This window comes from Ranitomeya imitator, chromosome 1 (assembly GCF_032444005.1).
Source record: "Ranitomeya imitator isolate aRanImi1 chromosome 1, aRanImi1.pri, whole genome shotgun sequence".
NCBI classification, from domain to species: Eukaryota; Metazoa; Chordata; class Amphibia; order Anura; family Dendrobatidae; genus Ranitomeya; species Ranitomeya imitator.
In genome coordinates, this window is record NC_091282.1 from 373,522,704 (window position 1) to 373,547,894 (window position 25,191).

Genomic DNA, 25,191 nt, shown 5'->3' on the forward strand with positions numbered 1-25,191 from the left:
TGGTGATTCTACTCATGCTATTTCTAATTGTCCTAAACGCACTAGGAGGTTTGATAGCTCTGCCGTTATTGGTACTGTACAGTCCAAATTCCTTTTGTCCATTACCTTAATGTGCTCTTTGTCATCGTATTCTCTCATGGCGTTTGTGGATTCAGGCGCTGCCCTGAATCTGATGGATTTGGATTATGCTAAACGTTGTGGATTTTTCTTGGAGCCTTTGCGGTGTCCTATTCCGTTGAGAGGAATTGATGCTACACCTTTGGCCAAGAATAAGCCTCAGTACTGGGCCCAGCTGACCATGTGCATGGCTCCTGCACATCAGGAAGTTATTCGCTTTCTGGTACTGCATAATTTGCATGATGTGGTCGTGTTGGGGTTGCCATGGCTACAAACCCATAATCCAGTATTGGATTGGAACTCTATGTCGGTAACCAGCTGGGGTTGTCAGGGAGTACATGGTGATGTTCCATTTTTGTCTATTTCGTCATCCATTCCTTCTGACATCCCAGAGTTCTTGTCGGACTTTCAGGATGTATTTGAAGAGTCCAAGTCTGATGCCCTACCTCCGCATAGGAATTGTGATTGTGCTATCGATTTAATTCCTGGTAGTAAATTCCCTAAGGGTCGTTTATTTAATTTGTCCGTGCCTGAACACACCGCTATGCGCAGTTATGTGAAGGAGTCCCTGGAGAAGGGACATATTCGCCCATCGTCGTCACCATTGGGAGCAGGGTTCTTTTTTGTAGCCAAGAAGGATGGTTCGCTAAGACCGTGTATTGATTACCGCCTTCTTAATAAGATCACTGTTAAGTTTCAGTATCCCTTGCCATTGATTTCTGACTTGTTTGCTCGGATTAAGGGGGCTAGTTGGTTTACTAAGATTGATCTTCGTGGTGCGTATAATCTGGTGAGAATCAGGCAGGGAGATGAATGGAAAACGGCATTTAATACGCCCGAGGGTCATTTTGAGTATCTGGTGATGCCGTTCGGACTTGCCAATGCTCCATCTGTTTTTCAGTCTTTTATGCATGACATTTTCCGTGAGTATCTGGATAAATTCTTGATTGTTTACTTGGATGACATTTTGATCTTCTCAGATGATTGGGAGTCTCATGTGAAGCAAGTCAGAATGGTTTTCCAGGTACTGCGTGCTAATTCCTTGTTCGTGAAGGGATCAAAGTGTCTCTTCGGTGTGCAGAAAGTTTCATTTTTGGGGTTCACCTTTTCCCCTTCTACTATCGAGATGGATCCGGTTAAGGTTCAGGCCATCCAGGATTGGACTCAGCCGACATCTCTAAAAAGTCTGCAGAAATTCCTGGGCTTTGCTAATTTTTATCGTCGCTTCATCTGTAATTTTTCTAGCATTGCCAGACCATTGACCGATTTGACCAAGAAGGGTGCTGATTTGGTTAATTGGTCTTCTGCTGCCGTGGAGGCTTTTCAGGAGTTGAAGCGTCGTTTTTGCTGTGCCCCTGTGTTGTGTCAACCTGATGTTTCTCTTCCGTTCCAGGTCGAGGTTGATGCTTCTGAGATTGGTGCAGGGGCGGTTTTGTCGCAGAGAGGTTCTGGTTGCTCAGTGTTCAAACCATGTGCTTTCTTTTCCAGGAAATTTTCTGCTGCTGAGCGTAATTATGATGTGGGCAACCGAGAGTTGCTGGCCATGAAGTGGGCATTCGAGGAGTGGCGTCATTGGCTTGAGGGTGCTAAGCATCGCGTGGTGGTATTGACTGATCATAAGAACCTTACTTATCTTGAGTCTGCCAAGCGCTTGAATCCTAGACAGGCCCGTTGGTCGTTATTTTTTGCTCGTTTTGATTTTGTGATTTCATACCTTCCGGGCTCTAAAAATGTGAAGGCGGATGCTCTGTCTAGGAGTTTTGTGCCCGACTCTCCGGGGTTATCTGAGCCGGCGAGTATCCTCAAGGAAGGAGTCATTGTGTCTGCCATCTCCCCTGATTTGCGGAGAGTGTTGCAGAAATTTCAGGCTAATAAACCTGATCGTTGTCCGGCCGAGAAACTGTTCGTCCCTGATAGGTGGACTAGTAAAGTTATCTCTGAACTTCATTGTTCGGTGCTGGCCGGTCATCCAGGAATCTTTGGTACCAGGGAGTTGGTTGCTAGATCCTTCTGGTGGCCATCTCTGTCACGGGATGTGCGTGCTTTTGTGCAGTCCTGTGGAATTTGTGCTAGGGCTAAGCCCTGCTGTTCACGTGCCAGTGGGTTGCTTTTGCCCTTGCCGGTCCCGAAGAGGCCTTGGACACATATTTCGATGGATTTCATTTCTGACCTTCCCGTTTCTCAAAAAATGTCGGTCATTTGGGTGGTCTGTGATCGCTTTTCTAAAATGGTCCATCTGGTGCCCTTGGTTAAATTGCCTTCCTCCTCTGATTTGGTGCCTTTGTTCTTCCAGCATGTGGTTCGTTTACATGGCATTCCTGAGAATATTGTTTCTGACAGAGGTTCCCAGTTTGTCTCGAGGTTCTGGCGAGCCTTTTGTGGTAGGATGGGCATTGACCTATCTTTCTCCTCGGCCTTCCATCCTCAGACTAATGGCCAGACCGAACGAACCAATCAGACCTTGGAAACATATCTGAGATGTTTTGTTTCCGCTGACCAGGATGATTGGGTGTCATTTTTGCCGTTGGCTGAGTTCGCCCTTAATAATCGGGCCAGCTCGGCTACCTTGGTCTCTCCATTTTTCTGCAATTCTGGGTTCCATCCTCGTTTCTCTTCAGGACAGGTTGAGTCTTCGGACTGTCCTGGTGTGGATTCTGTGGTGGACAGGTTGCAGCAGATCTGGACTCAGGTAGTGGACAATTTGACCTTGTCCCAGGAGAAGGCTCAGCTTTTCGCTAATCGCAGACGCCGTGTGGGACCCCGACTTCGTGTTGGGGATCTGGTTTGGTTATCTTCTCGTCATATTCCTATGAAGGTTTCCTCTCCTAAATTTAAACCTCGTTTTATTGGTCCGTATAGGATTTCTGAGATTCTCAATCCGGTGTCTTTTCGTCTGACCCTCCCAGACTCCTTTTCCATACATAATGTATTCCATAGGTCGTTGTTGAGGAGATACGTGGCACCTATGGTTCCATCTGTGGAGCCTCCTGCCCCTGTTTTGGTGGAGGGGGAATTGGAGTATATTGTGGAGAAGATTTTGGATTCTCGTGTCTCTAGACGGAAACTCCAGTATCTGGTCAAATGGAAGGGTTATGCTCAGGAAGATAATTCCTGGGTTTTTGCCTCTGATGTCCATGCCCCAGATCTTGTTCGTGCCTTTCATGTGGCTCATCCTGGTAGGCCTGGGGGTTCTGGTGAGGGTTCGGTGACCCCTCCTCAAGGGGGGGGTACTGTTGTGAATTCTGTGGCTGAGTTCACTTCTGTGGTCACAAGTGGTATTGCAGTCTCTGGGCTTCCTCCCTCAGGTGTTTTGGTGAGCTCGTTGGCTGCCTTGCTATTTAGCTCCACCTGAGTCTGTCTTCCTTGCTCCTTGTCAATGTTCCAGTGTTGGATCTGAGCTACTGCATCTTTCCTTGGGCCTGCTGCTCTGCTAGATAAGTGCTTCTAGTTTGTTTTCTGTTTTTTCTGTCCAGCTTGCTATTATCTTTTGCTGGAAGCTCTGAGAAGCAAAGGGGTGCACCGCCGTGCTGTTAGTTCGGCACGGTGGGTCTTTTTGCCCCTTTGCGTGGTTTTCGTTTTAGGGTTTTTTGTAGACTGCATAGTTCTCTTTGCTATCCTCGCTCTGTCTAGAATATCGGGCCTCACTTTGCTGAATCTATTTCATTCCTACGTTTGTCTTTTCATCTTGCTAACAGTCATTATATGTGGGGGGCTGCCTATTCCTTTGGGGTATTTCTCTGAGGTAAGTCAGGCTTGTATTTCTATCTTCAGGCTAGTCAGCTCCTCAGGCAGTGCCGAGTTGCATAGGTAGTGATAGGCGCAATCACTGCTGCTTATAGTTGTGTGAGGATAGATCAGGTACTGCAGTCTACAGAGATTCCACGTCTCAGAGCTCGTCCTATTGTTTTTGGTTATTGCCAGATCTCTGTATGTGCGCTGATTACTGCACGCTGTGTTGCCTGATTGCCGGCCATAACACACACCCAGCCGGGCCAGGATCTCAGCTTTCAGCTTCTCAAAGTCCTGAGCGACCTCCGGGTCCAAATCATGGTAAGCTTTTTGGGCCTCGCCGGAGAGAAACGGGGCAATCAAATCGGCCCATCGTGCCTTCGGCCACTTCTCTCTCAATGCCGTCCGCTCAAACGTTGTCAGATATGCCTCGACGTCATCTTCTGCAGTCAGCTTTTGCCAGTATCGACTCACATGGATCCTTCTGGACTCTGCTTCCGGGTCAGCGTCAGGCATGCTCACCAGGCGCTGCGCCACCTGTTGGAGAAGTTGGCGGTCTGCAACCGTCATGTCCAGTAACTCCTTCAGCTGTGCGGCCATCAAGCGATTAGCTTCGTGCTGTGCGGCAGTGGCCTGCTGCTGTACGGCAGTGGACTTTACTAAGGCTTTCACCACGTCTTCCATGCTGTCGCCTGTGCCACGGTATGCTCGCGTTCTCCACCACAATGTGACAAAACACTCTGGGATCGCCTTTGCTGGGGTCAAAGGACACGTGGTTTGTGCATTGAATCTGAGGCGTACAGCAGGTTTCTGAGCAGGCTGACCTCAGGTCAGATTTATTAACGTGAAAGCAACACAAAAAACAAAACATAAAAATAAATCCTAGCCTGTCCGGCACTAACTAAACAAATACGTTGCTATCTCAACAACTGGGGGGGCTTCTCCCACCCAGCTAACATCATACAGATCTTGAGCAGAGCTCTTCACTCACGTTTGTCTCACACAGGCAGGCAATCTGTGTGCCCCAGGCAGAGACTGGAAACACCCAGCTGGTCATCTTTTATTCCTGCAATCATTAACCCATTAGCACCCTGAAGATACTGAGTGGCCTAATTCACATAGGACAAACACCTGGGCGAGATATACCTGCCTCCATCTACCACACCAGCATGAGTCTTACAGAGCGTAAATCTGCAACTCCAGTGGATCCTACAATCTTTGCTGAATTTGGCAGCAGGCAGGAGAAGCCAGAAAGTGATCCAACACTTCACAAGGAACATTGACAACTGGCAAGGGCTAATGAATCCTGCACACTTAAATATCCCAGTCACAACAGCAATTAGCAGATACACCTGGCCAGGACTGTGACTCAAAGACAACTGCATTCCCACCTACATCCACTGGAGGGAACCCAAGAGCAGAATTCACAACAGTACCCCCCCTTGAGCAGGGGTCACCGAACCCTCACCAGGGCCCCCAGGACGATCAGGACGAGCCAGATGAAAGGCACGGACCAAATCAGCAGCATGGACATCAGAGGCATTAACCCAAGAATTATCCTCCTGGCCATAACCCTTCCATTTTACCAGGTACTGAAGCTTCCACCTCGAAAAACGGGAATCCAAAATCTTCTCAACAACATATTCCAACTCCCCATCAACCAACACAGGGGCCGGAGGATCAACAGAGGGAACAACGGGCTCCACATATTTCCGCAACAAAGATCTATGGAAGACATTATGGACAGCAAAAGAGGCCGTAAGCGCCAGTCGAAAAGACACCGGAGTAATAATCTCAGAAATCTTATAAGGACCAATAAACTGAGGCTTAAACTTAGGAGAAGAAACCTTTATAGGAACATGACGGGAAGACAACCAGACCAGATCCCCAACCCAAAGCCGGGAACCAACACACCGACGACGATTAGCAAAACGTTGAGCCTCTTCTTGAGACAACACCAACTTGTCCACCACATGAGCCCAAATCTGCTGCAACCTGTCCACCACAGAATCTACACCAGGACAGTCAGAAGGCTCAACCTGCCCAGAAGAAAAACGAGGATGAAAACCAAAATTACAAAAGAAAGGCGAAATCAAGGTAGCAGAACTAGCCCGATTATTAAGGGCAAACTCGGCCAATGGCAAGAAGGCCACCCAATCATCCTGATCAGCAGACACAAAGCATCTCAAATAAGTCTCCAAGGTCTGATTAGTTCGCTCGGTCTGGCCATTTGTCTGAGGATGAAATGCAGAAGAAAAAGACAAATCAATGCCCAGCCTAGCACAAAAGGCCCGCCAAAACCTAGAAACAAACTGGGAACCTCTGTCGGACACAATATTCTCCAGAATACCATGCAAACGAACCACATGCTGAAAGAATAATGGAACCAAATCTGAAGAGGAAGGCAATTTAGGTAAGGGCACCAAATGAACCATCTTAGAGAACCGGTCACAAACAACCCAGATAACAGACATCTTCTGGGAGACCGGAAGATCAGAAATAAAATCCATCGAAATATGCGTCCAGGGCCTCTCAGGGACTGGCAATGGCAAAAGCAACCTACTAGCATAGGAACAACAAGGCTTGGCCTGCGCACAAGTCCCACAGGACTGCATAAAAGAACGTACATCACGTGACAATGAAGGCCACCAAAAGGACCTACCAACCAAATTTCTGGTACCAAAAATGCCAGGATGACCGGCCAACACAAAACAGTGAACCTCAGAAATCACTCTACTAGTCCATCTGTCAGGAACAAACAATTTCCCCACAGGACAGCGGTCAGGTTTGTCAGCCTGAAATTCCTGAAGAACCCGTCGTAAATCAGGGGAAATGGCAGAAAGGACCACCCCCTCTTTCAGAATACCGACCGGCTCTAAGACCTCAGGAGAATCAGGCAAAAAACTCCTAGAGAGGGCATCAGCCTTAATATTCTTAGAACCCGGAAGGTACGAGACCACAAAATCAAAATGGGAAAAAAACAAGGACCATCGAGCCTGTCTAGGATTCAGCTGTTTAGCAGACTCGAGGTAAATCAAATTCTTATGATCGGTCAAGACCACAATACGGTGCTTAGCTCCCTCAAGCCAATGTCGCCACTCCTCAAACGCCCACTTCATAGCCAACAACTCCCGATTGCCGACATCATAATTGCGTTCAGCAGGCGAAAACTTACGGGAAAAGAAGGCACACGGTTTCATTAAGGAACCAACAGGATCCCTCTGAGACAAAACGGCCCCTGCCCCAATCTCAGAAGTGTCAACCTCAACCTGAAACGGAAGAGAAACATCCAGTTGGCGCAACACAGGAGCAGAAGTAAATCGACGTTTAAGCTCCTGAAAGGCAGAGACAGCCGCAGAGGACCAATTCGCCACATCAGCGCCGTTCTTCGTCAAATCGGTCAAGGGTTTAACCACGCTGGAAAAATTAGCAATGAAACGGAGATAAAAATTTGCAAAACCCAAAAATTTCTGAAGGCTCTTCACGGATGTGGGCTGAATCCAATCATGAATGGCCTGAACCTTAACCTGATCCATCTCTATAGATGAAGGAGAAAAAATGAAGCCCAAAAAAGAGACTTTCTGCACCCCAAAGAGACACTTAGACCCTTTCACAAACAGGGCATTGTCACAAAGGATCTGAAATACCATCCTGACCTGTTGCACATGAGACTCCCAATCATCGGAAAAAATCAAAATATCGTCCAAATATACAATCAAGCATTTATCAAGATAGGTCTGGAAGATATCATGCATGAAGGACTGAAAAACAGATGGAGCATTAGAGAGTCCGAATGGCATCACAAGGTATTCAAAATGGCCTTCGGGCGTGTTAAACGCAGTTTTGCATTCATCAGCCTGCTTAATACGAACTAGATTATATGCCCCTCGAAGGTCAATCTTGGTAAACCAACTAGCTCCCTTAATCCTAGCAAACAAATCGAAAAGCAAAGGTAAAGTGTATTTAAACTTGACCGTGATTTTATTCAAGAGGCGATAATCTATACAGGGTCTCAAGGAACCATCTTTTTTAGCAACAAAAAAGAACCCCGCTCCCAACGGTGAAGAAGATGGCCGAATATGCCCTTTCTCCAAAGACTCCTTAATATAGCTCCGCATGGCGGTATGTTCAGGCACAGATAGATTAAAAAGTCGACCCTTAGGAAACTTACAGCCTGGAATCAAGTCAATAGCACAATCGCAGTCCCTGTGCGGTGGAAGGAAACTCGACTTGGGCTCATCGAATACATCCTGAAAATCAGACAAAAACTCTGGAATTTCAGAAGGTGAAGAAGAGGAGATTGACATCAAAGGAACATCATTATGAACCCCCTGACAACCCCAACTAGTCACAGACATGGACTACCAGTCCAACACAGGATTATGTACCTGCAACCATGGAAAACCCAGCACGATAACATCATGCAAGTTATGCAACACCAGAAATCGACAATCTTCCTGATGGGCTGGCACCCTGCGTATGTTCACCTGTGTCCAAAACTGGGGCTTATTTTTAGCCAAGGGTGTAGCATCAATGCCCCTTAAAGGAATAGGGTTCTGCAAAGGCTGCAAGGGAAAACCACAACGCTTGGCAAACTCAAAATCCATTAAATTCAAGGCGGCGCCTGAATTCACAAACGCCATGACAGAAAATGATGACAATGAGCAGATCAAGGACACAGATAACAGAAATTTAGGTTGTTCAATACTGATGGTAATTGAACTGGCGATCCTCTTTGTCCACTTAGGGCAGACAGAAATGACATGAGAAGCGTTGCCACAATAATAACACAACCTATTTTGACGTCTGAAACCTTGTTGTTCCGTTCTAGACAGAATTCTATCACATTGCATAGGCTCAGAAATTTGCTCTGAGGATAACGCCACAGCGCGCACAGTTCTGCGCTCCCGCAGGCGTCGGTCAATCTGAATGGCCAGAGACATAGAATCACTCAGACCGGAAGTCGTGGGAAACCCCACCATAACATCTTTAACGGATTCAGAAAGCCCCCTTCTGAAAATTGCCGCCAAAGCATCATTATTCCATTTAGTCAACACAGACCATTTTCTGAATTTCTGACAATACAATTCTGCCGCCTCTTGACCCTGAGACAGGGCCAACAAGGTCTTCTCAGCTTGATCCACATAATTAGGTTCATCATATAATAGTCCTAAAGCCTGAATAAAGGAGTCAATATTAAGCAAAGCCGGATTCCCAGATTCCAGGGAAAACACCCAATCCTGCGGGTCGCCACGCAGCAGGGAGATTACCATTTTTACCTGCTGAATGGAATCACCAGAGGATCGAGGTCTCAGGTCAAAAAACAGTTTACAGTTGTTTTTAAAACTCAAAAATTTAGACCTGTCACCAGAAAACAAATCAGGAGTAGGAATCTTCGGTTCTAAAGCAGGAGTCTGAACAATATAATCAGAAATACTTTGCACCCTAGCAGCAAGCTGGTCTACACGAGAAGCTAATTCCTGAACATTCATGCTTGTACCAGGCTCCTCAGCCACCCAGATATTAAGAGGGAAGAGAACACAAAACAGACTGGAGAAAAAAAAATGGCTCAAGAGCTTCCTTCCCTTCTTCTGAGATGCATTTAACTCATTGTTGGCCAGTTGTACTGTTATGATCCGGTGACCTTGGAGCTGCATGAGAACTTTCACTGGAGGAGGTGACCACTATACTGACGGCAATCCTGAACTTAACACCGCAACTAGAAGTAGCCGTGGAGTGTACCTAACACACCTAGACACCTCGTCACAGCCGGAGGACTGAATACCCCTAAAGATGGAAATAGGAATACTATCTTGCCTCAGAGAAAATCCCCAAAGGATAGACAGCCCCCCACAAATATTGGCGGTGAGTCGGAGAGGAAAAAACATACACAGGCAGAAAAACAGGATTTAGCACAGGAGGCCACTCTAGCTAGATAGGACAGAGTTCTGTGCGGTCAGTATTAAAATCCTTCAAAAACATCCACAACAGAATATACAAAAAACTTCCTACATCTAACTAAAGATGTAGGAGCGTAAATCTGCAACTCCAGTGAATCCTACAATCAGAGCAGGAATAAAACTGAAACAAGCACACAGCAGTGTGCCACAGATACAAAAACCAAACACTTATCTTTGCTGAATTTGGCAGCAAGCAGGAGAAGCCAGAAAGTGATCCAACACTTCACAAGGAACATTGACAACTGGCAAGGGCTAATGAATCCTGCACACTTAAATATCCCAGTCAGAACAACAATTAGCAGATACACCTGGCCAGGACTGTGACTCAAAGACAACTGCATTCCCACCTACAACCACTGGAGGGAACCCAAGAGCAGAATTCACAACAGTAGCCTTTCATAATGATGATAGTAAACAAGTCATAACCCTAACAGGCTAATTAAAGGAAACCTGTCACCTGAATTTGGCGGGACCAGTTTTCGGTCATATGGGCGGAGTTTTCAGGTGTTTGATTCACCCTTTCCTTACCCGCTTGCTGCATGCTGGCCGCAATATTGGATTGAAGTTCATTCTCTGTCCTCTGTAGTACACGCCTACGCAAGGCAAGATTGCTGAAAACTGAAAATATGTCTTATATTCTAGATTGTTCAAAGTAGCCACATTTTGCTTTGATGACTGCTTTGCACACTCTTGGCATTCTCTTGATGAGCTTCAAGAGGTAGTCACCGGGAATGGTTTTCACTTCACAGGTGTGCCCTGTCAGGTTTAATAAGTTTTTTGCCTTATAAATGGTTTTGGGACCATCAGTTGTGTTGTGCAGAAGTCTGGTGGATACAAAGCTGATAGTCCTACTGAATAGACTGTTAGAATTTGTATAATGGCAAGAGAAAAAGATGGTGTTGGGGCTGGAATATGAGAAGTGAAATGTGTCGTTGTTGTATACTCTGCAGCCGAGTAGTGGCTGGAAGAAGTTGTCATGTCGGTCTGAGCCAGATGGAAAAGACGGGAAAAATGAACGATTCCATCGGAAAGAACGTCAGCGGTAAGATTTTATCGTCAGTGGTAAGTCATTATCTGTAACTGTGCAGTGATCTGTTATATGTTCTGTAGGGCTGGTATCTACCACTGACCATATGGCGGTAATATCCATGTTGGTTTTTGCATAGAGATTATCTTCAGTAACAGCGCTGTAATCTGCTGAGGTTCTCCTTCAGTATTAGGGCACGTCACCGAGTTGTAATCAAGATTACCTGGTTAGGGGCCCACTCACAAGTTTTGCCCCCCCCACCGAACCAAAACCCTAGCCATGCCTCTGCCCCCATGGCATCTGTTGTGACGTAGAGAACTCCTTGGCCTCCCAGCTAAAGGACTCTTTATGGACGGGAAGTCCTGAGCTCTGGCCCCACCATAGCTGATCCTAGTGGTGCGGGCATACTTAGAGAGAGTTTGGCGGCAAACATAGAATCTCGGCTAGAGACATTGGTTGCTAGTAGAACTTTATAACTAGAGTTAAACACTCAACTCATTAGGGGAAACTTGTATACGTATAGACTAACAGAATTGTAATCTTAGAGAATTGCTGTTTGTGATTCTCTACGATGCACCACTGCAGGGGCCGCCTCTAATTACATATTTGCCCTTGGTTAATTCTCGATTAGCACATTACGCGGAACCACAGGTCATGCAAATTATAGTGTATCCGATTCTGGGCCTATTGGTTGTGCAGCGCAGGGGTCCTACCCAACCCAGGCAAGGCGTGTGTGAAATTAAACTGTGTTTCTTTACTGCATTGTTGGGGTAACTCATGTTCCATTGTTAGTTCCTTGATAAATTGTTTGGTCCTGTTCTTTGTCCTCGGCCCGCTGTATTCTGGGAGAGATCACCCTGGCACATGGGCCACACTCTCTGTGAGATAGCTTCTAACAGAAGCCTCGGGCAGTGACTTATCTCCAGGGTGAACAAAAGAATCAGCCAATGAAATTCACCCAATGTTGGTGACCTCAGGCGCTTTTAGTCTAATGTGCTTGGGTCACCTGACTCTTTTTCAATAAAGCTTTAGTAGCCATAGGGAGTGTTCTTGTGATCAGAGTATTAAGAATCTGAATGGTTCGCTGTTCACTTAGGAGTTACATTTCTATACCTCTCAGGCTGGTGGTACTATGACCCAATTCAGGAATAAAATGCTGGAGGAGGTGTACCATTCATTTATAGCCCCTGAATCACAGGAGCTTCTGTATATGATAGCAGCCAGACAAAGATAGAGATAAAAGCACATGCACATGCCGTTGTGTTGTTGGATGCTTGGAGTGTTTGTCATCTGCTGGCCTCGGTCTGACTGTATTAATAGCATTATACACATTTACAACCATACATAGACATAAGCTCCAGATGCAGCAATGAAAAGCTTATCAAAACTGAATCATTATAAAATTAATATTTCAAATTGTTATAATTTTTTTTAATATGTCTGTATTATTATGTGAAAGCACAGAAGATACATTAAACACACTTTATTGAAATAAAGTCAATTTACTAGCAAACACAACACATCCTAGTTTTAAAAGGAACCTGTCAGCCAAACCGTGCTGCCCAAACTGCTGGCAGTATGAATAAGAGCCTGGCTGCAAAATTACAGCCAGGTACAGTGAAGAGCAAAAGGGGAACAATGTAACCTTTGACTTTCAGGCTCCATATCTTACCATCCACTACAGCTTCGAGACTACCACCATTTTATAGACAATCATCTTGTCTATCTTATACCTAAATTTGACTTGCAACTAGGGTTGAGCGACTTTTACTGTTTTAGGGTCGAGTCGGGTTTCGCGAAACCCGACTATCTCAAAAGTCGAGTTGAGTGAAATCGGCCAATTATGGCGAAAAGTTGGGGATCGACCGAAACACGAAACCCAATGCAAAGTCAATGGGAAATCTATCTTTTTTTTTTTTTTCTTCTCTTTCTCTCTCTCTCTTTCTCTGTCCCTGAACAGAAAAGCTGGTGTTACACATTGCAAATCGCTACAGCGCACAAGCGACAAGATGGCGATAGGCGTCCACGCCCCTAAGACCTATGTCATCACTCTGCCCACGCTCCTTCATTCGCTGAAAAAATGGCGCCAAACGTGTCATACGAAACGCGACTTTGGCGCGAAGATCGCCGACCGCATGGCCGATCCCACACTACGATCGGGTCGGGTTTCATGAAACCCGACTTTGCCAAAAGTCGGCGACTTTTGAATTTGTCCTATCCGTTTCGCTCAAGCCTACTTGCAACTATTTATCATATGATTAGTTATTCAGATTCTTGTCATGTCACTGCATTGTTACTGTTTTGCTCCTGGTGGTGGAAAAATATTTTTCTTCCTGAATACTACAAAATACAACCTGTTCTCACATTCCCTAATAGCTCAGTGTATTGTTAGGTTGATTTCCAAGTGAAAGGTCATTGGTTCGAATCGAGGAGCTGCCATTTTACCTCTATACAAGTCATTAGTTCGACCACACTTAGAATACTGTGCACAGTTCTGGTCTCCGGTGTATAAGAAAGACATAGCTGAACTGGAGCGGGTGCAGAGAAGAGCGACCAAGGTTATTAGAGGACTGGGGGGTCTGCAATACCAAGATAGGTTATTACACTTGGGGCTATTTAGTTTGGAAAAACGAAGACTAAGGGGTGATCTTATGTTAATGTATAAATATATGAGGGGACAGTACAAAGACCTTTCTGATGATCTTTTTAATCATAGACCTGAAACAGGGACAAGGGGGCATCCTCTACGTTTGGAGCAAAAAAGGTTTAAGGATAATAACAGACGCGGATTCTTTACTGTAAGAGCAGTGAGACTATGGAACTTTCTGCCGTATGATGTGGTAATGAGTGATTCATTATTTAAATTTAAGAGGGGACTGGATACATTTCTGGAAAAGTATAATGTTACAGGGTATATACACTAGATTCCTTGATAGGGTGTTGATCCAGGGAACTAGTCTGATTGCCGTATGTGGAGTCGGGAAGGAATTTTTTTCCCCAAGGTGGAGCTTACTCTTTGCCACATGGGTATTTTTTGCCTTCCTCTGGAACAACATGTTAGGGCAAGTTAGGTTAGGCTATGGGTTGAACTAGATGGACTTAAAATCTTCCTTCAACCTTAATAACTATGTAACTATGTAACTATGAAGACAATTTCTCAAGAAAAGAGAAACTGCATCATCCAGCTCATTGATAGCAGTCTCTTGGCCAAGATAATTGTCAAACTGGAAGACTCTGAAATGAACTCCGTCCATCCATTCAGAAGCCAAAAGGTGGACAACCAAGCAAATATTGAAGTCAACAAGTCGGCTCATCACAAGGTCTATAAGTTCTGGTGTGACAAACACGGCAATGGAGGTGGCTTGTATGCTTCATAATAGTGAGATCACAGACATCAATGCAAGCACCATGTGATGCACATTACATAAGTCTGGAATGGTGGCTCGAAATAAGGTGAAGAAGCCTCAACTTCAATATTGTCATAAGAAACATCGGTTCGAGTTTGCAAACAAGTACAAAAACTGGACATTTAAAGATTTGAAACGGGTGATTTGCGGCAATGACACGAAAGCCAATAGACTAGGCTCAGAATTGGGGTATCAGGTGCAGTAATAGGGACACATAAGGCAGCAGCGGTTCAGTATTGGGGTATCAGGTGCAGTAATAGGGACACATAAGGCAGCAGTGGCTCAGTATTGGGGTATCAGGTGCAGTAATAGGGACACATAAGGCAGCAGTGGCTCAGTATTGGGATATCAGGGGCAGTAATAGGGACACATAAGGCAGCAGAAGCTCAGTATTGGGGTATTAGGTGCAGTAATAGAGACACATAAGGCAGCAGCGGCTCAGTATTAGGGTATCAGGTGTAGTAATAGGGAAACATACGGCAGCAGAAGCTCAGTATTGGGGTATCAGGTGCAGTAATAGGGACACATACGGCCGCAGAGGCTCAGTATTGGGGTATCAGGTGCAGTAATAGGGACACATGAGGCAGCAGCGGCTCAGTATTGGGGTATCAGGTGCAGTAATAGGGACACATAAGGCAGCAGCGGCTCAGTATTGGGGTGTCAGGTGCAGTAATAGGGACACATATGGCCGCAGAGGCTCAGTATTGGGGTATCAGGTGCAGTAATAGGGACACATACGGCAGCAGCTCATTATTGGGGTATCAGGTGCAGTAATAGGGACACATACGGCAGCAGCGGCTCAGTATTTGGGGTATCAGCAGGATGAGGAGTTTGTACAGGTTGGAAATAGATGGTGATGGGGATGAAATGTGAGAAGTGAAATGTGTCTTTGTTATATTTTCTGCAGCCGAGTCGTTGCTGGAAGAAGTTGTCATGTCGGTCTGGGCCAGATGGAAAAGATGGGAAAAGTGAACGATTCCATCAGAGAGAACGTCAGCAGTTTGTCATTATCTGTAACTGTGCTGTGATCTCTTATATGTTCTGTAGGGCTGTTATTTACCACTGACCATATGGCGGTAATATCTATGTTGGTCTTGTATAGAGATTATCTTCAGTAACAGCGCGGATATCTGCTGAGGATCTCCTCCACTATTAGGGTGCTTCACCCAGTTGTAATCAAGGTTACCTGGTTAGGGGCCCACTCACCCACTCAGAAGTTTAGCCCCCCCCTGAACTAAAACCCTAGCTACGCCTCTGACAAGCCGGTGTACTGGTGAACCGTGAGTCAGGAACACATGTCCTGGTGCTAATGATGTAGCCTTTCCTAATGATGATAGTAAACAAGTCATAACCCTAACAGGTTAATTAAGGTCTGAAACTTTGGTCAAAATGATCTGAGATACACAAACTTTTTGCATCGGCCCACTTTCCTTTTTGTAATTTTTAAAATGTAAAAGATAAAATATATATGTGTGTGTGTGTGTATGTGTGTATATATATATATATATATATATATATATACATATATATATATATGTAACACCTGCACTGGGAACTGTTAGGGCAGCTACTGGTATACTGGGATTTACAGACACTAAGAAGAGCTTTGCAGCTGCTGTTATACCAGGACCTACAGACATTAGCAGATTTTCCTCTGAGCTGCAGTGGACTACAATTCCCAAGGACCCCTGGACTACAATTCCCAGGGATCCTTGTTTGAGTCAGATGACACAGCTTGGATTGGAGGAGGAGGGACTTGGAGGCAGGAGCTGGGGAGAAAGTGAAACTAAGAATTCAGAGGAAGAAAAGAGCGTGGTATCTTGTTGGGAGAGACGGAGCACGGGGGACTTGCCTGGCCCCATGCTGCAGGGTTGCTGTCCTCCCAGATATACTCGTGTTGCTGGAGAGAGTGCGACTTTGTTTTACCCTGTGGAGCAAGTTGCATCAAGAACTTGGAGAGTTCTGCCTGCACTCCCACCGTATAAAGGACTGAATCCGGCCGCCCCCAGCTGGTGTCCAGAGAACCAGCCGACCGTTAGAGACGTGCCGTGAGTGACTTTCTGAGACTTGTGGTCCTACCAGCGTTATTTACAGTGAGTACATTACAGCCCAGACTATTGCCAGTTATATTCGTCTAAGTGCACCAACTGTTTTAATTTGCGCGCCTGCATCCGCGGCAACTGGGCCCCAACGTTTGGACTGAGTTAAACTAGAAGAAACAAACAAAAAACCCTACTACGTTATACTTGCAGGGTTGAAGTAGAATTAGAGTGAGATGTGTATATGACCTTGACAGAGCACAGTTATTTGTATTTCATGTTATTCTTTTAATCCATCTAATTTATGCTGCATAGCAATAAACCTGTTAAACTGTTTTACTCCTGATCCCTGTGAGTGTGTACTGAGAGTGGCAGGGGCTTCCCGAATCAGCCCCTGGCAGAAGATAATAGCCCTTCTGCAGTCCCAGAGAGAGAACTCCAATCAAGATTCGGGTGGAGGCACTGCGCCCTGGAGAGGTGAGACCCCCCCCATAACAACCAGTGTACCGTGGTAGCCCTAAAGGGGTGTTACATATATATATATACTTATATATATAGTACAGACCAAAAGTTTGGACACACATTGTCATTTAAAGATTTTTCTGTATTTTCATGACTATGAAAATTGTACATTCACACTGAAGGCATCAAAACTATGAGTTAACACATGTGGAATTATATACTTAACAAAAAAATTATCCTATGTCATGTGACAAGGCTCGTTAAAGAGTCGACATTGACTGTTAGGATTGCTACTTCCAATAGGTGGCACTAGAGTTCTAGTCCTCTTTCTCTCTGAAGAGACAATTTGCATATTTCCCAGAGGAGCATTGTGGCTTTAAGTCTCCTCACCTCGACATGCTTATCATGTCACTCTCCGCAAGGAGAAACGATACTTCTTGGATCCCGGTCAGACGCCTTTCAATCAGCCAAACCAGATCTCCACTTTGCACTGACGAGGGGCAGTCCCCCGAAACACAGTGTCTGCAAATTGAGATTCTGGTTTGGCTATTATCCTAAGTCATGTGACAAGTCTCATTAAAGAGTCGACATGGACTGTTAAGATTGCTACTTCCAATAGGTGGCACTAGAGTTCTAGTCCTCTTCCTCTCTGAAGAGACAATTTGCAAACTTAACAAAAAAGTGTGAAACAACTGAAAATATGTCTTATATTCTAGGTTCTTCAAAGTAGCCACCTTTTGCTTTGATGACTGCTTTGCACACTCTTGGCATTCTCTTGATGAGCTTCAAGAGGTAGTCACCGGGAATGGTTTTCATTTCACAAGTGTGCCCTGTCAGGTTTAATAAGTGGTATTTCTTGCCTTATAAATGGGGTTGGGACCATCAGTTGTGTCGTGCAGAAGTCTGGTGGATACACAGCTGATAGACCTACTGAATAGACTGTTAGAATTTGTATTTTGGCAAGAAAAAAGCAGCTAAGTAAAGAAAAACGAGTGGCTATCATTACTTTAAGAAATGAAGGTCAGTCAGTCCGAAAAATTGGGAAAACTTTGAAAGTGTCCCCAAGTGCAGTTGCAAAAACCATCAAGCACTACAAAGAAACTGGCTCACATGAGGACTGCCGCAGGAAAGGAAGACCAAGAGGCACCTCTGCTTCTGAGGATAAGTTTATCCGAGTCACCAGCCTCAGAAATCGCAGGTTAACAGCAGCTCAGATTAGAGACCAGGTCAATGCCACACAGAGTTCTAGCAATAGACACATCTCTACAACAAATGTTAAGAGGAGACTTTGTGCAGCAGGCCTTCATGGTAAAATAGCTGCTAGGAAACCTGTTATGACCTGGTGGTTAGGAGCACCAGGAATGACCTGATAGTTAAACCTCAAACAGGACAAGCTCTGGGATGTGGGAGCTCTGCTGACCGCAATCCCTAATCCTATAACACACACTAGAAATAGCCGTGGAGCGCTCCTGACGCTCCCTAGGCGCCTCGTCACAGCCTAAGAACTAGCTAGCCCTAGAGAAAGAAAGTAAAGCCTACCTTGCCTCAGAGAAATTCCCCAAAGGAAAAGGCAGCCCCCCACATATATTAACTGTGAGTTAAGATGAAAGTCACAAACACAGAAATGAAACAGGTTGTAGCACAGGGAGGCCAGACTAAATAGACAGAGGATAGGAAAGGTATCTTTGCGGTCAGCACAAAAACTACAAAAAGACCACGCAGAGTGTGCAAAAAGACCCCCGCACCGACTCACGGTGCGGAGGCGCCACCCTGCATCCCAGAGCTTCCAGCTAGCAAGACAAAATAATGAAAGCAAGCTGGACTAGAAAACCATGAACAGAAAATAACAAACGGGGACTTAGCTTCTTGCAGGAAGAGACAGGTCTCAGAAAGATCCAAGAGCGAACTGAAGCAATGCAGAAACATTGACAGCTGGCATGGAGTAACGATCTAAGTGGAGTTAAATAGAGCAGCAAACCAAAGGATAAACCCCGTCACCTGTGTAAGGAACCTCAGAAGCAGCAGCTCCACTCACAGCCACCAGAGGGAGCCCACAGACAGAACTCACCGAAGTACCATTCACGACCACAGGAGGGAGCTCGACAACAGAATTCACAACAGTACCCCCCCCCTTGAGGAGGGGTCACCGAACCCTCACCAGAGCCCCCAGGCCGATCAGGATGAGCCAAATGAAAGGCACGAACTAGATCGACAGCATGAACATCAGAGGCAAAAACCCAGGAATTATCCTCCTGACCATAACCCTTCCACTTGACCAGGTACTGGAGTTTCCGTCTTGAAACACGAGAATCCAAAATCTTCTCCACCACATACTCCAACTCCCCCTCGACCAACACCGGGGCAGGAGGATCAACGGAGGGAACCATAGGCGCCACGTATCTCCGCAACAACGACCTATGGAACACATTATGGATGGCAAAAGAAGCTGGAAGGTCCAAACGAAATGACACAGGATTAAGAATTTCAAAAATCTTATATGGCCCAATGAAACGAGGCTTAAACTTAGGAGAGGAAACCTTCATAGGTACATGACGATATGACAACCAAACCAAATCCCCAACCCGAAGTCGGGGACCAACACAGCGCCGGCGGTTAGCGAAACGTTGAGCCTTCTCCTGGGACAATGTCAAATTGTCCACCACATGAGTCCAAATCTGCTGCAACCTGTCCACCACAGTATCCACACCAGGACAGTCCGAAGGCTCAACTTGCCCTGAAGAGAAACGAGGATGGAAACCAGAATTGCAGAAAAAAGGAGAAACCAAAGTAGCCGAGCTGGCACGATTATTAAGGACGAACTCAGCCAAAGGCAAGAAGGACATCCAATCATCCTGATCAGCAGAAACAAAGCATCTCAGATATGTTTCCAAAGTCTGATTAGTTCGTTCAGTTTGGCCATTAGTCTGAGGATGGAAAGCCGAAGAAAAAGACAAGTCAATGCCCATCTTAGCACAAAAGGACCGCCAAAACCTTGAAACAAACTGGGAACCTCTGTCCGAGACGATGTTCTCCGGAATGCCATGCAAACGAACCACATGCTGGAAAAACAATGGCACCAAATCAGAGGAGGAAGGTAATTTAGACAAGGGTACCAAATGGACCATCTTAGAGAAGCGATCACAAACCACCCAAATGACCGACATCCTTTGAGAAACAGGGAGATCAGAAATAAAATCCATGGAAATATGCATCCAGGGCCTCTTCGGGACCGGCAAGGGCAAAAGCAACCCACTGGCACGAGAACAGCAGGGCTTAGCCCGAGCACAAGTCCCACAGGACTGCACAAAAGAACGCACATCCCGTGACAAAGAAGGCCACCAAAAGAATCTAGCCACCAAATCTCTGGTACCAAAGATTCCAGGATGACCAGCCAACACCGAACAATGAACCTCAGAGATAACTCTACTAGTCCATCTATCAGGGACAAACAGTTTCTCCGTTGGACAACGCTCAGGTCTATCAGCCTGAAACTTCTGCAGCACGCGCCGCAAATCAGGGGAGATGGCAGACAAAATTACCCCCTCTTTAAGAATACCCGCCGGCTCCGGAACACCCGGAGAGTCAGGCACAAAACTCCTTGACAGGGCATCAGCCTTCACATTCTTAGATCCCGGAAGGTATGAAACCACAAAATCAAAACGGGAGAAAAAGAGCGACCATCGAGCCTGTCTAGGATTCAACCGTTTGGCAGACTCGAGATAAGTCAAATTCTTGTGATCCGTCAAGACCACCACGCGATGTTTAGCTCCTTCAAGCCAATGTCGCCACTCCTCGAATGCCCACTTCATGGCCAACAACTCTCGATTGCCAACATCATAATTGCGCTCAGCAGGCGAGAATTTTCTAGAAAAGAAGGCACAAGGTTTCATCACCGAGCCATCAGAACTTCTTTGCGACAAAACAGCCCCTGCTCCAATCTCAGAAGCATCAACCTCGACCTGAAACGGGAGCGAAACATCTGACTGGCACAGCACAGGGGCAGAAGAAAAACGACGCTTCAACTCCTGAAAAGCCTCTACAGCCACAGAGGACCAATTGACCACATCAGCACCTTTCTTGGTCAAATCAGTCAACGGTTTAGCAACACTAGAAAAATTAGCGATGAAGCGAAGGTAAAAATTAGCAAAGCCCAGGAACTTCTGTAGGCTCTTCACCGATGTCGGCTGAGTCCAATCATAAATGGCCTGGACCTTAACAGGGTCCATCTCGATAGTAGAAGGGGAAAAAATGAAACCCAAAAACGAAACCTTCTGAACTCCAAAGAGACACTTAGACCCCTTCACAAACAAGGAATTCGCACGAAGGACCTGGAACACCATTCTGACCTGCTTCACATGAGACTCCCAATCATCCGAAAAGACCAAAATGTCATCCAAATATACAATCATGAATCTATCCAGGTACTCTCGGAAGATGTCATGCATAAAGGACTGAAACACAGATGGAGCATTAGAAAGCCCGAATGGCATAACCAGGTACTCAAAATGGCCCTCGGGCGTATTAAATGCTGTTTTCCATTCATCGCCCTATTTAATTTGCACAAGATTATACGCCCCTCGAAGATCTATCTTGGTGAACCAACTAGCCCCCTTAATCCGAGCAAACAGATCAGACATCAGCGGCAAAGGATACTGAAATTTGACTGTGATCTTATTAAGAAGGCAGTAATCAATACAAGGTCTTAAAGAGCCATCCTTCTTGGCCACAAAAAAGAACCCTGCTCCCAATGGTGACGACGACGGGCGAATATGACCCTTCTCCAAGGATTCCTTTATATAGCTCCGCATAGCAGCGTGCTCTGGCACAGATAAATTAAACAGTCGGCCCTTAGGAAACTTACTACCGGGAATCAAATTAATAGCACAATCGCAATCCCTATGAGGAGGTAGGGCACCGGATTTGGGCTCCTCAAATACATCCCGGTAATCTGATAAAAACTCAGGGACTTCAGAAGGAGTGGAAGGCGAAATTGACAACAATGGAACATCACCATGTACCCCTTGACAACCCCAGCCGGACACAGACATAGATTTCCAATCCAATACTGGATTATGGACCTGTAGCCATGGCAACCCCAAAACAACCACATCATGCAGATTATGCAACACCAAAAAGCGAATATCCTCCTGATGTGCAGGAGCCATGCACATGGTCAAATAAGTCCAGTACTGAGGCTTATTCTTGGCCAAAGGCGTAGCATCAATTCCTCTCAATGGAATAGGATACTGCAAGGGCTCCAAGAGAAAACCACAGCGCCTGGCAAACTCTAAGTCCATCAAATTCAGGGCAGCGCCTGAATCCACAAATGCCATAACAGAATAGGACGACAGAGAGCAAATCAGAGTAACGGACAAAAGAAATTTAGACTGTACTGTACCAATGGTGGCAGACCTAGCGAACCGCTTAGTGCGCTTAGGACAATCGGAGATAGCATGAGTGGATTCACCACAGTAAAAACACAGTCTATTCCGACATCTGTGTTCTTGCCGTTCAGCTCTGGTCAAAGTCCTATCACATTGCATAGGCTCAGGCCTATTCTCAGAGAACACCGCCAAATGGTGCACAGCTTTGCGCTCACGCAAGCGCCGATCGATATGAATGGCCAAGGACATAGACTCATTCAGACCAGCAGGCGTGGGAAATCCCACCATGACATCCTTAAGGGCTTCAGAAAGACCCTTTCTGAAAATTGCCGCCGGGGCACATTCATTCCACTGAGTAAGCACAGACCACTTTCTAAACTTCTGACAGTACACCTCCGCTTCATCCTGACCCTGACACAATGCCAGCAAGATTTTCTCTGCCTGATCCACGGAATTAGGTTCATCATAAAGCAATCCAAGCGCCAGAAAAAATGCATCAACATCACGCAATGCAGGATCTCCTGGCGCAAGGGAAAATGCCCAGTCTTGAGGGTCACCACGCAACAAAGAAATAATGATTTTTACTTGTTGAGCGGGGTCACCAGAGGAGCGGGGTTTCAAAGCTAGAAACAGTTTACAATTATTTTTGAAATTCAGAAACTTAGCTCTATTCCCAGAAAATAAATCAGGAATAGGAATTCTAGGCTCTAACATAGGATTCTGAACCACAAAATGTTGAATGTTTTGTACCCTTGCAGTGAGATGATCCACACAAGAGGACAGACCTTGAATGTCCATCTCTACACCTGTGTCCTGAACCACCCAAAGGTCTAGGGGAAAAGAAAGACAAAACACAGTGCAAAGAAAAAAAAATGGTCTCAGAGCTTCTCTTATCCCTCTATTGAGATGCATTAATACTTTTGGCCAGCTGTACTGTTATGACCTGGTGGTTAGGAGCACCAGGAATGACCTGATAGTTAAACCTCAAACAGGACAAGCTCTGGGATGTGGGAGCTCTGCTGACCGCAATCCCTAATCCTATAACACACACTAGAAATAGCCGTGGAGCGCTCCTGACGCTCCCTAGACGCCTCGTCACAGCCTAAGAACTAGCTAGCCCTAGAGAAAGAAAGTAAAGCCTACCTTGCCTCAGAGAAATTCCCCAAAGCAAAAGGCAGCCCCCCACATATATTAACTGTGAGTTAAGATGAAAGTCACAAACACAGAAATGAAACAGGTTGTAGCACAGGGAGGCCAGACTAACTAAATAGACAGAGGATAGGAAAGGTATCTTTGCGGTCAGCACAAAAACTACAAAAAGACCACGCAGAGTGTGCAAAAAGACCCCCGCACCGACTCACGGTGCGGAGGCACCACCCTGCATCCCAGAGCTTCCAGCTAGCAAGACAAAATAATGAAAGCAAGCTGGACTAGAAAACCATGAACAGAAAATAACAAACGGGGACTTAGCTTCTTGCAGGAAGAGACAGGTCTCAGAAAGATCCAAGAGCGAACTGAAGCAATGCAGAAACATTGACAGCTGGCATGGAGTAACGATCTAAGTGGAGTTAAATAGAGCAGCAAACCAAAGGATAAACCCCGTCACCTGTGTAAGGAACCTCAGAAGCAGCAGCTCCACTCACAGCCACCAGAGGGAGCCCACGGACAGAACTCACCGAAGTACCATTCACGACCACAGGAGGGAGCTCGACAACAGAATTCACAACAGAAACCACTACTAAGGACCGGCAACAAGCAAAAGAGATTTGTTTGGGCTAAAGAACACAAGGAATGGACATTAGACCAGTGGAAATCTGTGCTTTGGTCTGATGAGCCCAAATTTGAGATCTTTGGTCCCAACCACCATGCGCGATGCAGAAAAGGTGAACAGATGGACTCTACATGCCTGGTTCCCACCGTGAAGCATGGAGGAGGAGGTTTGATGGTGTGGGGTTGCTTTGCTGGTGACACTGTTGGGGATTTATTCAAAATTGAAGGCATACTGAACCAGCATGGCTACCACAGCATCTTGCAGCGGCGTGCTATTCCATCCAGTTTGCGTTTAGTTGGACCATCATTTATTTTTCAACAGGACAATGACCCCAAACACACCTCCAGGCTGTGTAAGGGCTATTTGACCAAGAAGGAGAGTGATGGGGTGCTGTGCCAGATGTCCTGGCCTCCAGAGTCACCAGACCTGAACCCAATCGAGATGGTTTGGGGTGAGCTGGACCGCAGAGTGAAGGCAAAAGGGCCAACAAGTGCTAAGCATCTCTGGAAACTCCTTCCAGATTGTTGGAAGAGCATTCCCGATGACTACCTCTTGAAGCTCATCAAGAGAATGCCAAGAGCGTGCAAAGAAGTCATCAAAGCAAAAGGTGGCTACTTTGAAGAACCTAGACTATAAGACATAATTTCAGTTGTTTCACACTTTTTTGTTAAGTATATAATTCCACATGTGTTAATTCATAGTTTTGATGCCTTCAGTGTGAATGTACAATTTTCATAGTCATGAAAATACAGAAAAATCTTTAAATGAGAAGGTGTGTGCAGCACCCCAGGTTACTGGTTGCTGCAGTGATGTTGCTTTTCCTTCGGGGGAAGCGATGTCATGCTGAGAGACAAAGGAGTTCCCTTCACCAGGTAAGGCACACACATGCAACACATTCTGAATCCAAGCCAGGAGGGGGAGCTCAAGACCCGGATTCAGGGGAGCTTCCCTGGATAAAGATCCTGACCTGGAGGAGTTAGAGAGTTGGTCCTGAGAGACCAAGCAGAGCAGACGTCCAGGAAAGACAGAGTGCAGAGAGAGAGGCCTGGCAGCCACGAGGGAGCTGCAGCCTCAGGGAAGGGGTAACCTGTTGGTTTGCATGTGGAGCAGCTGGAAGGGAAGGAACACAGGAGAGAGACAGAGCTCAGATGGGAGCTGTGGCAGGGCCCCCTCGGAGCTGAAGAGCAGAATCCAGGTACCGCGAGCCTGAGGCTTTCGTGGACTCTACGACACGGAGCAGAACCGGAGGGCATAACACTACATGTCAGCTGCCCGCATCACGCCTGAGACGCAGC